The following is a 13361-nucleotide window of genomic DNA, read 5'->3' as shown; positions in this document are numbered from 1 at the left end:
GACGGCGGAGCCTGGTGGGCTGCCGTCTATGGGGTAGCACAGAGTCGGACACGACTGAAGCGACTTAGCAGCAGCAGTAGCAGCAAAGTAATGTCTCTGCTTTTCAATGTGCTGTCTGCGTTGGTCATAGCTTTTCTTCCAAGAAGCAAGAGTCTTTTAATTTCATGGCTGCAGTCACCATCTGCAGTGATTTTGGAGCCCAAAAAAATAAAGTCTCTCACTGTTTCCATTGTTTCCCCATCTATTTGCCATGAAGTGATGGGACCAGATACCATGATCTTCGTTTTCTGAATGTGGAGTTTTAAGCCAGCTTTTTCACTCTCGTCTTTCACTTTCATCAAGAGGCTCTTTAGTTCTTCTTCGCCTTCTGCCATAAGGGTTGTGTCAACTGCGTATCTGAGATTATTGATATTTCTCCCGGCAATCTTGATTCCAGCTTGTGCTTCAAAATTAAGCTAGCTAGAGTTTTTTATGATATATATATATTTATATATATACACACACATACACACACACACACACATATATAACCTTTTAAGATATGACCATCAGGAATCCAAATAAATTGAATATGAAACTGTGATCTTTGATTTCTTATGTTGTATTTCAAATAACTAAAAGCTAAAGTGATTTTGCAGTGCCCTGATGATACATTGGAGCTTGGATAACTGAAGTAATGCTGCTCTGTTTCCCAGGTGGTGTTAGTGGTCTCTCTGCCAATGCAGGAGACAAGAGAGGCGAGTTCCACCCCTGGGTGGGGAAGACCCCCTGGAGGAGGGCATGGCAACCCACTCTCTCCTGCCTGGAGAATCCCATGGACAGAGGAGCCTGGCGGGTTACAGTCCATAGGGTCGCACAGACTCGAACATGACTTAGGATGCACGCATGCAGGAAACCTGAGTCACTTTCCTAAGACCCTAACATTGACACTTGTAAGGTCTTCGATACTGACTTTGGAACTAGGTTTTAAAATAATCTATTTTATATCACATAAAAAATCTTTTAGGCATTCATTTAAGGAAAGCACATTTGTATATATCTTCTTTTTGGAAACGAATAAGGCATAGTTCTTGTTTACAGTCTGGCAGACATTTGGTAAAGAATCCACCTGCAATGCAGGAGACCCTGGTTCGATTCCTGGGTTGGGAAGATCCGCTGGAGAAGGGATAGGCTACCCACTTCAGTATTCCTTGACTTCCCATGTGGCTCAGCTGGTAAAGAATCTGCCTGCAATGCAGGAGACCTGGGTTCAATCCCTGGGTTGGAAAGATACCCCGGAGAAGGGAAAGGCAGCCCACTCCAGTACTCTGGCCTGGAGAATTCCATGGACTGTATAGTCCACGGGGTTGCAAAGAGTTGGACAGGACTGAGTGACATTCACTTTCACTTCACACACACAAAAAAGATATATGTGTTTTCAAACAACATGCTAAGTTGTTTTTTGGTTTTGGTTTGTTTTTTAAATAGGTATAGACGGAGTTTTCTTGGAAGACAATGAGTGAGAAGGGAATATTACCTGGTCCTCAGGACATGACAGAGCTACTGAGAAAAGACAGTGGCTTACAGCACAGTGAAAGATAGCCATTATCTTGTAGTAGCTTACAACGATTATGCTGCTGCTGCTGCTGCTGCTAAGTTGCCTCACTCTGTGGGACCCCACAGACGACAGCCCACTTGGCTCCTCTGTCCCTGGGATTCTCCAGGGAAGAATACTGGAGTGGGTTGCCATTTCCTTCTCCAATGCATGCGTGCATGCTAAGTTGTTTCAGTCATGTCCGACTCTGTGCAATCCCATGGACAGCAGCCCACCAGGCTCCTCTGTCCACAGGATTCTCTAGGCAAGAATACTGGAGTGGGTTGCCATTTCCTTTCCATACCATGATTATAACCTGAAAAAATACTGAATCACTGTGCTGTCCACCTGAAAACTAATATAATACTGCAAATCAACTACACTTCATTCTTTGTAAAAAGGTGAGCCTAGACTGATGATACTCCACATAAGGCAAGCACAAATAGACAAATGTAAAAGATACCTTCACATGTATATAGCAAAGCTAACACTACCGAAAAGATACGTTCTTTTAATATATGAATACAAATAATAAATGAAAGAACAACTATCTTCAAAAGTATCTTTTCCATAAATTAGCCTGTTCTAGTTTTTAAGTAAAGAAAATACTGACATAGGTCACAATATGCTATGAAGAAATAATTCTTGCTTTATTCTTGAAGAAATAATTATGGCTTTAGGTTTTGTTCCTTTTTATTAAAATAAGGGAAAAAACAACAACAAAGTACTATTACAGTTGACGCCTTTATTTCTACACTTGATATCAGTTAATTAAAAAGCAAAGTTTGCTGCATTCCTTGACATAAAGAAGCCAGGATTCTGGTACCTTTTTGCCTGAGTGCTTGTGTGTGCTCAGTCATGTCCGACTCTTATGACCCCATAGACTGTAGCCCACCAGGCTCCTCTGTCCATGGAATTCTCTAGGCAAGAATACTGGAGTAAGTTGCTATTTCCTCCTCCAGGGGATCTTCCCAATCCAGGAGTCGAACCCGTGTCTCCTGTGTCTCCTGCATTGGCAGGTGGATTCTGTACCGCTGAGCCATCTGGGAAGCCTCTGTACTTTTAGAATAATATAACAGAAAGATCACATCAGTTTCCTCCTTCTTAAAATGGGGATCATAGTAGTACCTACTTCACAGAGTTCTTAAGAAGATTAAATAGATTGATATTTGTGAAGTATTCAGAAAAGTGCCTGGCCATTAAGAAGCACTTGCAAGGGTTTGACTGATAGAAAAAATATGGAACTGCAATCATGCTAACCAGGGTCTGAGGAAGCCATATGAAACAAGACAAAATGCCAGATGAGACCACACAGAAACCTTTCATTAGAGATTTACAATTCAGGAGTTTGAGTAATCATCTGTCCTTCAATTCAACTCTGCCTGACACATCACGTAGTAATAGAATTGTGTAAAATGCCATGTCTTCCTTGAACAGCTACGACTGTAACAGAAGGAAGATGGTTCACAATAGACTGATACTCAGAGAAACAATTTCTCATTTAAACGCCCCCAAATACGTGGGACAAACCCATAGTTTTCTTTTCAAGCTCCATTACTGTCTTGGCTATTTAACTGGTCTCCCTGACCAACTATGGGCTTCCCCAGTGGCTCAGATGGTAAAGCGTCTGCCTGCAATGCGGGAGACCCGGGTTTGATCCCTGGGTCAGGAAGATCCCCTGGAGAAGGAAATGGCAATCCACTCCAGTACTCCTGCCTGGAAAATTCCATGAACGGAGGAGCCTGGCAGGCTACAGTCCATGGGGTCCCAAAGAATCGGACATGACTGAGTGACTTCACTTATCCTGACCGATTATACAATATAATCATGTGGAAATCTTTATTCTTATGTCCTAACTTGTGGTTTATTAATATTCAAAGTACGCTTACATCCCAGATCAGGGGAGTCACTTTTCACTCGGTTGCGAGGAAAAGTGGGGGTAAGTGACCAGAACAGCCTCTCTGCTGTAGGAGTGACCAGTCTCTGGAAACCATGTAAACACTCACTGGGGAGTTGCTTTAGGATTCTGGACCACAAGGTGCTGAAGAGATGATCTGTGCTATCCATCTTTTTCCTCCCCTTCACCCCAAGTCCTGAAAGGTCTCAGTATATATTAATCTCAAATCCCTTGGATAGCAAGCAGATCAAACAACTCAATCCTAAAGTAATTCAATCCTAAATATTCATTGGAAGGATTGATGCTGAAGCTGAAGCTCCAATACTTTGGCCACCTGATGTGACTCATTGGAAAAGACCCTGATGCTGGGAAAGATAGAGGGCAGGAGGAGAAAGGGGTGACAGAGGATGAGATGGTTGGATTGCACATGAGTTTGAGCAAACTCCAGGAGATAGTGACGGATAGGGAAGCCTGGTGTGCAGCAGTCCATAAGGTTGCAGAGAGTCAGACACGACTTAGTGACTGAACAATATTTTTTAACTCACTGAACCCTCCATCTTGAGATTCTTTGGCTTTCACTTCAACTGGTTATGAGGTAAAGAAGCAGAGATTTAGATCTAGGCAGTTAGGGAAAATAGCACTTCATCACCTAACAGGATTCCAGATTTTCCTATCCACCACACAACCTTTGTATGTATCCAAAATGTGAAATTAAGGATTATAACATGGCCTGGATTGGAGGGGAGTTTGGGAGAGAATGGATACATGTATATGTATGGCTGAGTCCCTTTGCTATCCACCTGAAATTCTTACAACATTGTTAATCAGCTATACTCCAATGTAAAATAAAGAAAGCTTAAAAAGAAAAAAAAGATTATAACATGAATTATGAGTTTTTTAATACACACCATTATAAAGTAAGTTTCCTAATATTCTGGTTGAAAAACAAATTAACCAACTTATATTTTCTAAAAGCCCTGGAGGATATAAAATTACTTACAAAGCATTAAAGAATTAACTCGTAACTTTCCCCATAAGAAAAGGAAGGCTAACATAGAATATTTGGGTATTAGGTATCATAAACAATGAGTTACACATATAATAAGAATAATCGTAATAGTTGGAAAACAAGTAATTCCTCAACTGTAAGATCTCAGATGACTTTATCAAGCAATACGGAATAAAGAAAAGCAATCAGCTGATAAACATTTGCTGACTGATGTCCAAAACTATTCTATATAATTGCTACAAAGAACTGGCACATATGGAAATCAAGCGTTGATCTCGAACTATGTTTATAACACTCCAATTCTGTGCCAGACTGAATAAATATATGCATTTCCCATTTTGTAAAGTGGTTTACAAAATGGCTTAAGAGATCTTACTCTCATTTTAACTGAGAGCAGGAAAAAAATTAAACACATGCCCACAGAAGTTTCTCAGCCTCCGTCAATCTCTACTAACTGTCCGTAGCACAAACACCCCTTCCTATCACCACAAGCATGGGTTCCCATGCCTTTTCTCAGCACTGTGCTTACAATCAATACTCACCACACACAGCAGGTTAGCTGACAATACCTTACATTTACAGCATTTTTTCTTTGAAGTCCCAGGGCTAACATTATTCTCCCCAGCCACAAATCCAAATCCAAATGTTTTGGCAGTGAAGAAATCATGTTTTAAAGAACTATCATCTTTTTCACAAATACACTTTTACAAATGCTACAACACATTGTACGAGACGCTAAATTACCAACCAGTCATCACGTTATCACAGAGCTAGAAATTGCTGGAGAACACTGACCCAGAAACAGCCAACAAAGCCTCCAACGGCCTAATGCTCATGTGGTTAAAAATACGACTTTCAGTGGCACAAGAACAATGTTAATCTGACTTAAATGAGAACATTTCTTAACTCCTTTTATCTCTTTGGACATGCTCGCTAAGTCAAGTTACAGAATTCTTCAGGCTGTGTTTATAATTATCAGACCAAATTTTACAATGTATACCAAAAATTAGGACCAGGGTTTTATTTTAATTATTAAATTAAGACTATAAAATTATGATGTTACAAAATTATAAAATAATTTTACAAAATTAAGACTTTTCTAATTTTAAGGCTCTGAAGCTTAGAAATGCAAAAGATTTCTACTACTGTGAATGAGCCAGTGACAACTGGCATATTACACCTAAGGATGCTCTGTGCTGTTCCCTACTTCCACCAGGTGGCTGATCTCAACCAGGGACCTACTGCACACTCCCATCTGCATTTCCTAAGGGGGTTCTATAGCTATCACAGCATTTTTTTTTTTTTTTTTTTGCTTTCATTCAAGGAGTTCCAACCAGTCCATTCTGAAGGAGATCAGCCCTGGGATTTCTTTGGAAGGAATGATGCTAAAACTGAAACTCCAGTACTTTGGCCCCCTCATGCGAAGAGTTGACTCATTGGAAAAGACTCTGATACTGGGAGGGATTAGGGGCAGGAGGAGAAGGGGACGACACAGGATGAGATGGCTGGATGGCATCACTGACTCGATGGACGTGAGTCTGAGTGAACTCCGGGAGTTGGTGATGGACAGGGAGGCCTGGCGTGCTGCGATTCGTGGGGTCGCAAAGAGTCGGACACGACTGAGCGACTGAACTGAACTGATTTGGTCATGCACATACCTCGTGATGCTAGTAACATATATAAATATGCCAAATTATTGTTTTTCACTTCACTGACAAAAGCTTCATTTCTTGCTTCAGAGCTTGTGTAAATAAACCACTAGGACAAAGCTGTGCTTGCAATATATGCCTGTTTATTTCTGATGTTTACTGACTTTATTTTCTTGGCAGAAAGTGATCAAGCTTTAAAGATGCCAAACTATATTGAATCCTGTGCCTTGGGTGAGCTAGTAGCAAAGGCAAAACACGAGTTCTCACTGTGCTGAATTAACATTGGCTATCACCAATCTTCAGAATCCAAACTAAGGACCACAGACTAGAACTCATAGTGAGGGGCCCATGTAGCTGAAAAGCAGGTCCAGGATCCTTGCACTTGAATGTTGGATTTGCTAACGAAGATGTGAATAACGCTGTCCCGTTGCTGCCTCAGAAAGAACACAAAACTAATTATTTTTAGCACAAAACATGACACGATATTCTGTCTATAGAACAGGACAAGGCCTCAATGTTCACCCTAGTTGTCTTTCATGCTTAAGTGAAAAAATGCTTATTTTTCCTTTCCTGGTTATCTTCTGAAAACAGATCAACTTCATTTTAATCAATGTACCATTTCACTACCATCATTGCAGAGTGTCTGTGAATCACTCTACAGGTTAAGCTTCAGTTTAATAACAAAACCAATTGTGAAATAATCTGCAAATTGTCGCTGCAACTCAATTCCTAATAGTTTCCAATACAATCTTCTAATGAAGTGACATCACTTAAAATTACTAGCAAATATGAACAGACTCAGAAACCTAGTAATCAGCCAGCTAACAGGTGTTGAAATCCCAAAAGAGAGAAGTATCAGATAATCACTTTATGTCTGACACCTCAAGTAGCTTTAATATCCATCCGTAATTCTAATCAACTTAACTGCAATTCAAAATGATCAGTGCCAATGGTTTCTTCTCATTGACTATCTTTAAGCAAAAATACAATTTCTTGCTTTCCATAAAATTTTCTCTGACCTCTTCCAACTTAAAGATTATTTTGCTAAGTTGGGTATACAATTCAATATCTTCCTATTATCCCCTATTTCAAAAAAATTAACAAATACCTTATTTCCTTCTGCACTGATCAGCTTCTTTCTTTTTTTTTTAATTTTATTTTATTTTTAAACTTTACATAACTGTATTAGTTTTGCCAAATATCAAAATGAATCCGCCACAGGTATACAGCTTATTTCTTAAAAATGAAAACTGTCTTCTTTCACATGAGTACACCTAAAGATGATATCTAAGTCTTCACAATTCTATTTTTAATCTACTCTATGTCTGCTACAAACTAAATATCACAAAATGATGGCAAGGTTGGGGCCCGTTGAGAAAGGAGGAGACTACCCATAACTTGAGCAGGTCTCCATCCAGTAACCCTATGCCCTTGACAACAGATCGTAACCCTCTCACCACACTCATAAACAGACGCAAACACCGCCCAGACACCTGCCCTCAGAGGTGCTTTGGTTTGCTTCCTCACATAGAGAAACCAAAAAAAAGGCATTTCCAGTTCCTTAAAGCACGAACACATTACCTTCCAGAAACAACAGCGCTGACATGGGTGCCAAGCATCTAATCTACAAAAGTACTGGTCCTGTTAACTCTCGTATTGCCAGAAGGAATCCCAGGCTACCTCTCCCATTTAGTTACAGGTGCCAGCACCCATTCCAAAGATAAAGGTGCTGATGTTCAAAAGCCCAGGGAACTTTAAAAGCGCCTCAAAATGCTCCCGTCCCAGGCATCGAAACCTGGGCTCACTTTTCAGAGATTGTTTTAAAATAATAATAATAAAGTCTCATTTGTTCCCTTGGCGACCCATACCATCATCCCGCCCTCAAAGAGGATCAACTCGGCAACATCAAAGTCCCAGAGGGAAATATTTTCTTATCTTTTTGTCTCCCTCCTCCGCCCCAACCCCCGCCAAAAAAGCCTCGATCACACTCCAAAAGAGACAGAGAAGGACGGATAACGTAGACAGGTACCACCCCCGCCTCTCCGCACGGCCTCACCCCGCGCACCCCGCTGGCTCCGGGCACCCCAGCGCCCCGCACTCGGTCGAGCGGAACCGGGACGGGCCGGGCCCGTCGGGCGCGCCCGCCGCGAAGTTTGCAGCCCGCCGCCGCGCCCCGGGGCGCCGTCCGGGATTGCGGGGCGGCCCGGCGGAGAGACCTTGTCCGGCGGGGGCACACCCCTCCCCGGAGACCCGCTCCCCGCGGCGGGTGGACGCCCCCCGTCCCCACCCCCCGGCGCCCGGCCCGAGCCTCCGCCCTCGCCAACCCCCGGGCGGCCGGCGCGCTCGCCTCACCTGACCCGCGGGCGGCCGCGGCAGCGGGTGTGTGAGCGGCGGCGGCGGCGGCGGCGGCGGCGGCGGCGGGCGGCGCGGGCCGGGGAGCCGCTCCGGCGGCGGCGGCGGCGGCGGCGCCCGGGAGGGGAGGGAGGCGCCGGCGGAGGAGGAGCTCGGGCGAGGAGCGGGCGGGCGGCTTTGTTTCCACGGCGCGGAGCCACCGACCCTGCGTCACCATGGCAACCGCCGGGGGGGCGGGCCCCCATCCCGGGCCCTGCGAGGACCCCTGGGCATCCCGGGTCCGGGACCCCAGCCCTTCCTCTTCCCAGTCTGGCTGCTCCGAGGGGACAAGGACCACCCCCACCCCCACCCCACCACCACCCCACACGGAGCCGCCACCACCGCACACGCCCCTCTCTCAAGGGCCCAAAGCGTTCGTCTGGCCCCAGCAAGTGGGGAAGAGGGGGCGAGAGGAGCCCACCCCGGGCCCGATGCCTATTGGCATCCCCCGTAGGCACCCTCTTTGGCTTCGCGCACTGGACATTCCCAAAGCCCACCACCACCAACCACACCACCACCACCCCACCTTTCTCCTCTCTGGCGCTGTGCCCTCAACATGGAAATTCACTGAAGAGAGGAGAAAGCGGTGCAAACAGATAAAGTGTGGAGCAACTGGTCCCGGTGCATCTGTTGCGAGCTGCCGCAGAAGCCCGGCGCTGCCAAGAGGCTCCGGCGCCCCGCCGCCTCCCGCCCTGACCGAGCTGCGCCTCGACGGGTCTGGGCTCGCTCCACCCAAATCCGTATGTTTCGTGGGGGGCTCCAGTAAGAGAGAGAGAAGGAGGCCTCGTGTTTTTTGTTTTTAATTTCAACACTGGATACACTTGTAACCTCACGCTAAAACAACTTGGAGGCTGTCCTTGTGAATCTCTGCTGCTGCTTCTGTTCGGCTACTGGCCGTGACCGCTAAGCGCCTACCTTGAGCGCGGGCTCGCCCGCTCTCTCTGTGCCAAGCCCCCGAGCCGTGCACTGCAGGTCGTGGTGCTCCGGGGAAGATAAAAGGGTGAGGCTGACCTTGGCACATGGTAGGCATCCTCTCCTATGGAAATTCTTGGAGAGGGAGGGAAAAGTACCAGCACGGTCACAGTAATACTTCCTCTGAAGGACAGAGCTGGAGGACAGCTACCACCGGGGTGAGTCATCACCCTATCCTATGTTTTCCTGAAATATCAGCGATTGAGCCTAGGACCTACAGTGTCTTCGTTTAGACCCCGGGGAACGTGGCATTTATTTTCTGGCACTTGTGAATCACCAAAGGAATGTCAATAACATAATAAAACCCCAGGGTAGCTGATGTTTTCTCGATTTGCTCCCTATCTGAGAAGCCATAAAGCAAAACAAGGTTATTACCAATGGAAGCCACACATTTTAATTAATGAAAATAGAAGATTCATTTTAGGGTGAATAGAAACAGCCTGTTCCTCAGAACAACTGGCCTCTTTCCTGTACTGGGAACATTGGTACTTCCAGACGAAGTCCAGAGACAAGGACTTCTCACAGGCTGTTAAGCAGTCTGACAGTATTTGTCAAAATTTTAAATGTACATCCCTTTCTCCTGGCTAGCTCAATTCTCAGAAATTTGTCATGCGGAAATATACAAGTGTACAATGATAGATTTACAAGGATGTGCATTCCAGCAATTATTTATTAGCAAAAAATTGAAACAACTTGTTTGTCCATCAGGTAAATAAGTTTGGCACACTCATATCATGTAGTCCAAAGTGACTTGTTCAGTAAGTGCAAAATGCTCCCCAGATTCCAAACACTTGGAACAATAACCCCCCAAAAGTATTGCTACTGCTAAGTCGCTTCAGTCGTGTCTGACTCTGTGCGACCCCATAGACGGCAGCCCACCAGGCTCCCCCGTCCCTGGGATTCTCCAGGCAAGAACACTGGAGTGGGTTGCCATTTCCTTCTCCACTGCATGAAAGTGAAAAGTTAAAGTGAAATCGCTCAGTCGTGTCCGACTCTTAGTGACCCCATGGACTGCAGCCCACCAGGGTCCTTCATCCATGAGATTTTCCAGGCAAGGGTACTGGAGTGGGGTGCCATTGCCTTCTCCGCCCAAAAGTATAATATCTCATTAATAATCCTTATATTGATCACATGGTGAAATAACATTTTTAATATATGGGGTCAAATAAAACATTAATTAAAATTAGTACAGTTTCTTTTCACTTTAACATGCTTACTAAAAAATTTTTAATTACGTAAGTGGCATCTCGGACTGCTCTGTTTTAGAGCTAGGGTTTATGCTAAAAATCAGTGGGAAATCCGAAGTTAACTTTTAGTTAAAACAAGATATAATTATCACATTAATGTTTTCATACATGTGTCATAGCAATTTATGTTAAATATTTTTTACTTATTGAAAATGTTAAACATAGACAAATGTTAGATAAAACTAGCACATTTGTTTATATTTTAGAAAGACTTTACCACAAGCACTAAAGTTCAATTACCTGGGCCTGAATCCCAGCTCTACTACATATCAGCTATATGACCCGGGCCAGCAGTTTAATACATCTGGTCCTCAGTTTCCACATTTGTTAAATGGGTCCCCTAATAGTACTTACCTCACTGAGTTATTTTGAGAACAAGATAAGTGAATGTGTGGAAAACTCTAATTATGATGTCTGATCATATACAATGCTGAATAAATTTTAACTATTATTTTTATTATACTGTGTCAGATCTGTCACTTATTCTATTAATCTTCAATTCTGGTTAGTCTACATTTGTCTGGTTAGTCATAACAAATCTTTTCATCTTCCTTTAAGTAAGCTGATTGGCACTGTGACTGAGACATGAAATTTAACTCTCCTCACCCCTGAACTGGTTATAAAATTACTATCAAAATCAAGGAGATATTTTAATCCATTTAAAAATAAACAAAAATGTTCAGTTACATCATCAGTCATATGTTTCAGAGTCTCCAAAAGATACTCAATTAACATTCTCAATTCCTTTATCAGAGTGAATCTCTTGGAGAAAGAAAGATCCAACCAGATGACAAGAATGTCACCTAACTTGAAATGAGCTCTGTGCATCAATTCCTTCATCACTGGGAATTTCTTGGAGACATAAAAAAAATCCAACAAGCAACAGGAATGTCACTCAGCTTGAAATGAGCATTTTGTGTAAAGTGTTGGTTGACAAAAGGCTATGCATCCCCAAATGGCTCTAGTCAGGTTTCCTACCAATGCCAAAGTGAAAGTGTTAGTCACTTAGGCATATCCAACTCTTTATGACTCAGTGAACTATAGCTCGCCAGGCTCCTCTGTCCATGGAATTCTCCAGGCAAGAATACTGGAGTGGGTAGCCATTCCATTCTCCAGGGGATATTCCTAACCCAGGGATTGAACTTGGGTGTCCCACACTGCAGGCGGATTCTTTATCATCTGAGCCACCAGGGAAGCCCATCAAATGCCAAACAGATCCGTAACTGCTTATAGGAGGACTAATTTTTCATTGCAATCCATTCCACAAAGATAAAATGAATTTTGAAATTCAGTACTTGAAAGTAGCAATGTATTTACTGAGCTATCTGACATATCAACCTCAGTGTGAGAAACTGGCTGCTGATTAAAGAAATGTATCCTGTAAAAATCCTGGAGGATACAGGCAAAAGTAGATCGGATTGAGAAGTACTGTCCATTTTATCATTTCTTAGCTCTGGTGTGTATTGTGCAGCCCAATTAAAAATATATACATATTCTGTGCCAGTGGGGAAAATGGCAGGAAAACAGAGAGTTAAACAAATACATCACAGTTCTTTGCCAAGAGCTCCCTATGGAGAGATTCCACATGATGTCTCAGCCAAAAGTATAATTTGATATCGACCAGATCCCATTAAAGTTAACTTTTGATGTGCTTTAATTGGTTTAAATAAGTTTTGTTTTAAATCAATTAATTAATTTGGAGCTGTGTTAAAAAATGTCACAGTTTAAAGATGTTGCTTCCTTTTTTTGTCATTAATAGAGCCTCACACCTCTTTTCAGGGTTCGCTGGTGTCAGACTTTCCCCACACTCATAGCTTATCTCATTCCAGTGGCAAAAAGTGTGTCAGAATATTAACCAGTTCAACATGATGTTTTAAATTCATAGGTCATTTACTTATTGATCCCTGACATAGCTCTCAGCAGACTGGAAATGATCTGTTTCTCGTTTCCTCACCTATAAATTGAGGGTACTGAAGGCTGCTCTTGTTAGCAGCAAAGGATTTCCTAAGTCTGAATTAGATCGTTCAGTAAAGCTCATTGATCAAAGGTTCTGTGCAACTCTAATGCTGTAACGCTTTTGAAGTGAAAGACTAGAATTGGTGTCAAAAGGAAACCCTGTGCTGTACACATCATTATAATAGTAAAACGATGTGAAAGGCCTTCTTTGTGACTAGCTCTTTTGAACATTATAAACGAAGAACTCTGTGCCATCAAAGCCATGGATATTGTGACCAGACAGGCTCTCCATGGATGAGGCACACAACACAGGGAAGGAAAGATGGCTTGGGACCCTTCCACTGAAACCTCACCATCACTCTGAGAGCTTACCTTGCTCTGCTAGACAGGCGTAGATGACCGGAAGTACCCACATGTAGGCTTGTTTACTGTGGCCAGACGGGGTAGTTCAAGCAGAGGGGAGAGAGACAAACTCTGCTCAGTAGGGTGGCAGAACTCCAGACAAACGGCAGGATAGAGTGACCAGGTAAAATACAGGACACGAAATTTGGGGGACATGCCAATACTTTACTCCTTGGAAGGAAAGCTATGACCAGCCTAGAGAGCATATTAAAAAGCAGAGACATTACTTCACCAACAAAGGTCTGTCTAGTCAAGGCTATGGTTT

General features: G+C 43.4%; 1 protein-coding gene across 4 annotated transcripts in view; it reads right to left on the bottom strand.

The window, feature by feature from the left end:
- The window catches only part of RNF182 (ring finger protein 182), a 49651-nt gene extending 39706 nt beyond the window's left edge, over window positions 1-9945 (bottom strand). For 2 of the 4 annotated variants that reach the window (XM_006057790.4, XM_044927320.2), the window contains exon 1: window positions 9046-9945. The gene's annotated coding sequence lies outside the window, so the exon portion shown is untranslated. Of the gene's footprint in view, window positions 1-8184; window positions 8325-8480; window positions 8528-9045 lie in introns of those variants that run through there. The other 2 variants (XM_025265900.3, XM_044927317.2) reach the window with 2 other exon arrangements.
- Window positions 9946-13361: the final 3416 nt, after the last annotated feature.

Source organism: Bubalus bubalis, chromosome 2 (genome assembly GCF_019923935.1).
Source record: "Bubalus bubalis isolate 160015118507 breed Murrah chromosome 2, NDDB_SH_1, whole genome shotgun sequence".
NCBI lineage: Eukaryota > Metazoa > Chordata > Mammalia > Artiodactyla > Bovidae > Bubalus > Bubalus bubalis.
The sequence above is the reverse complement of the archived record's forward strand: the minus strand, read 5'-3'. Positions and strand labels throughout refer to the sequence as shown.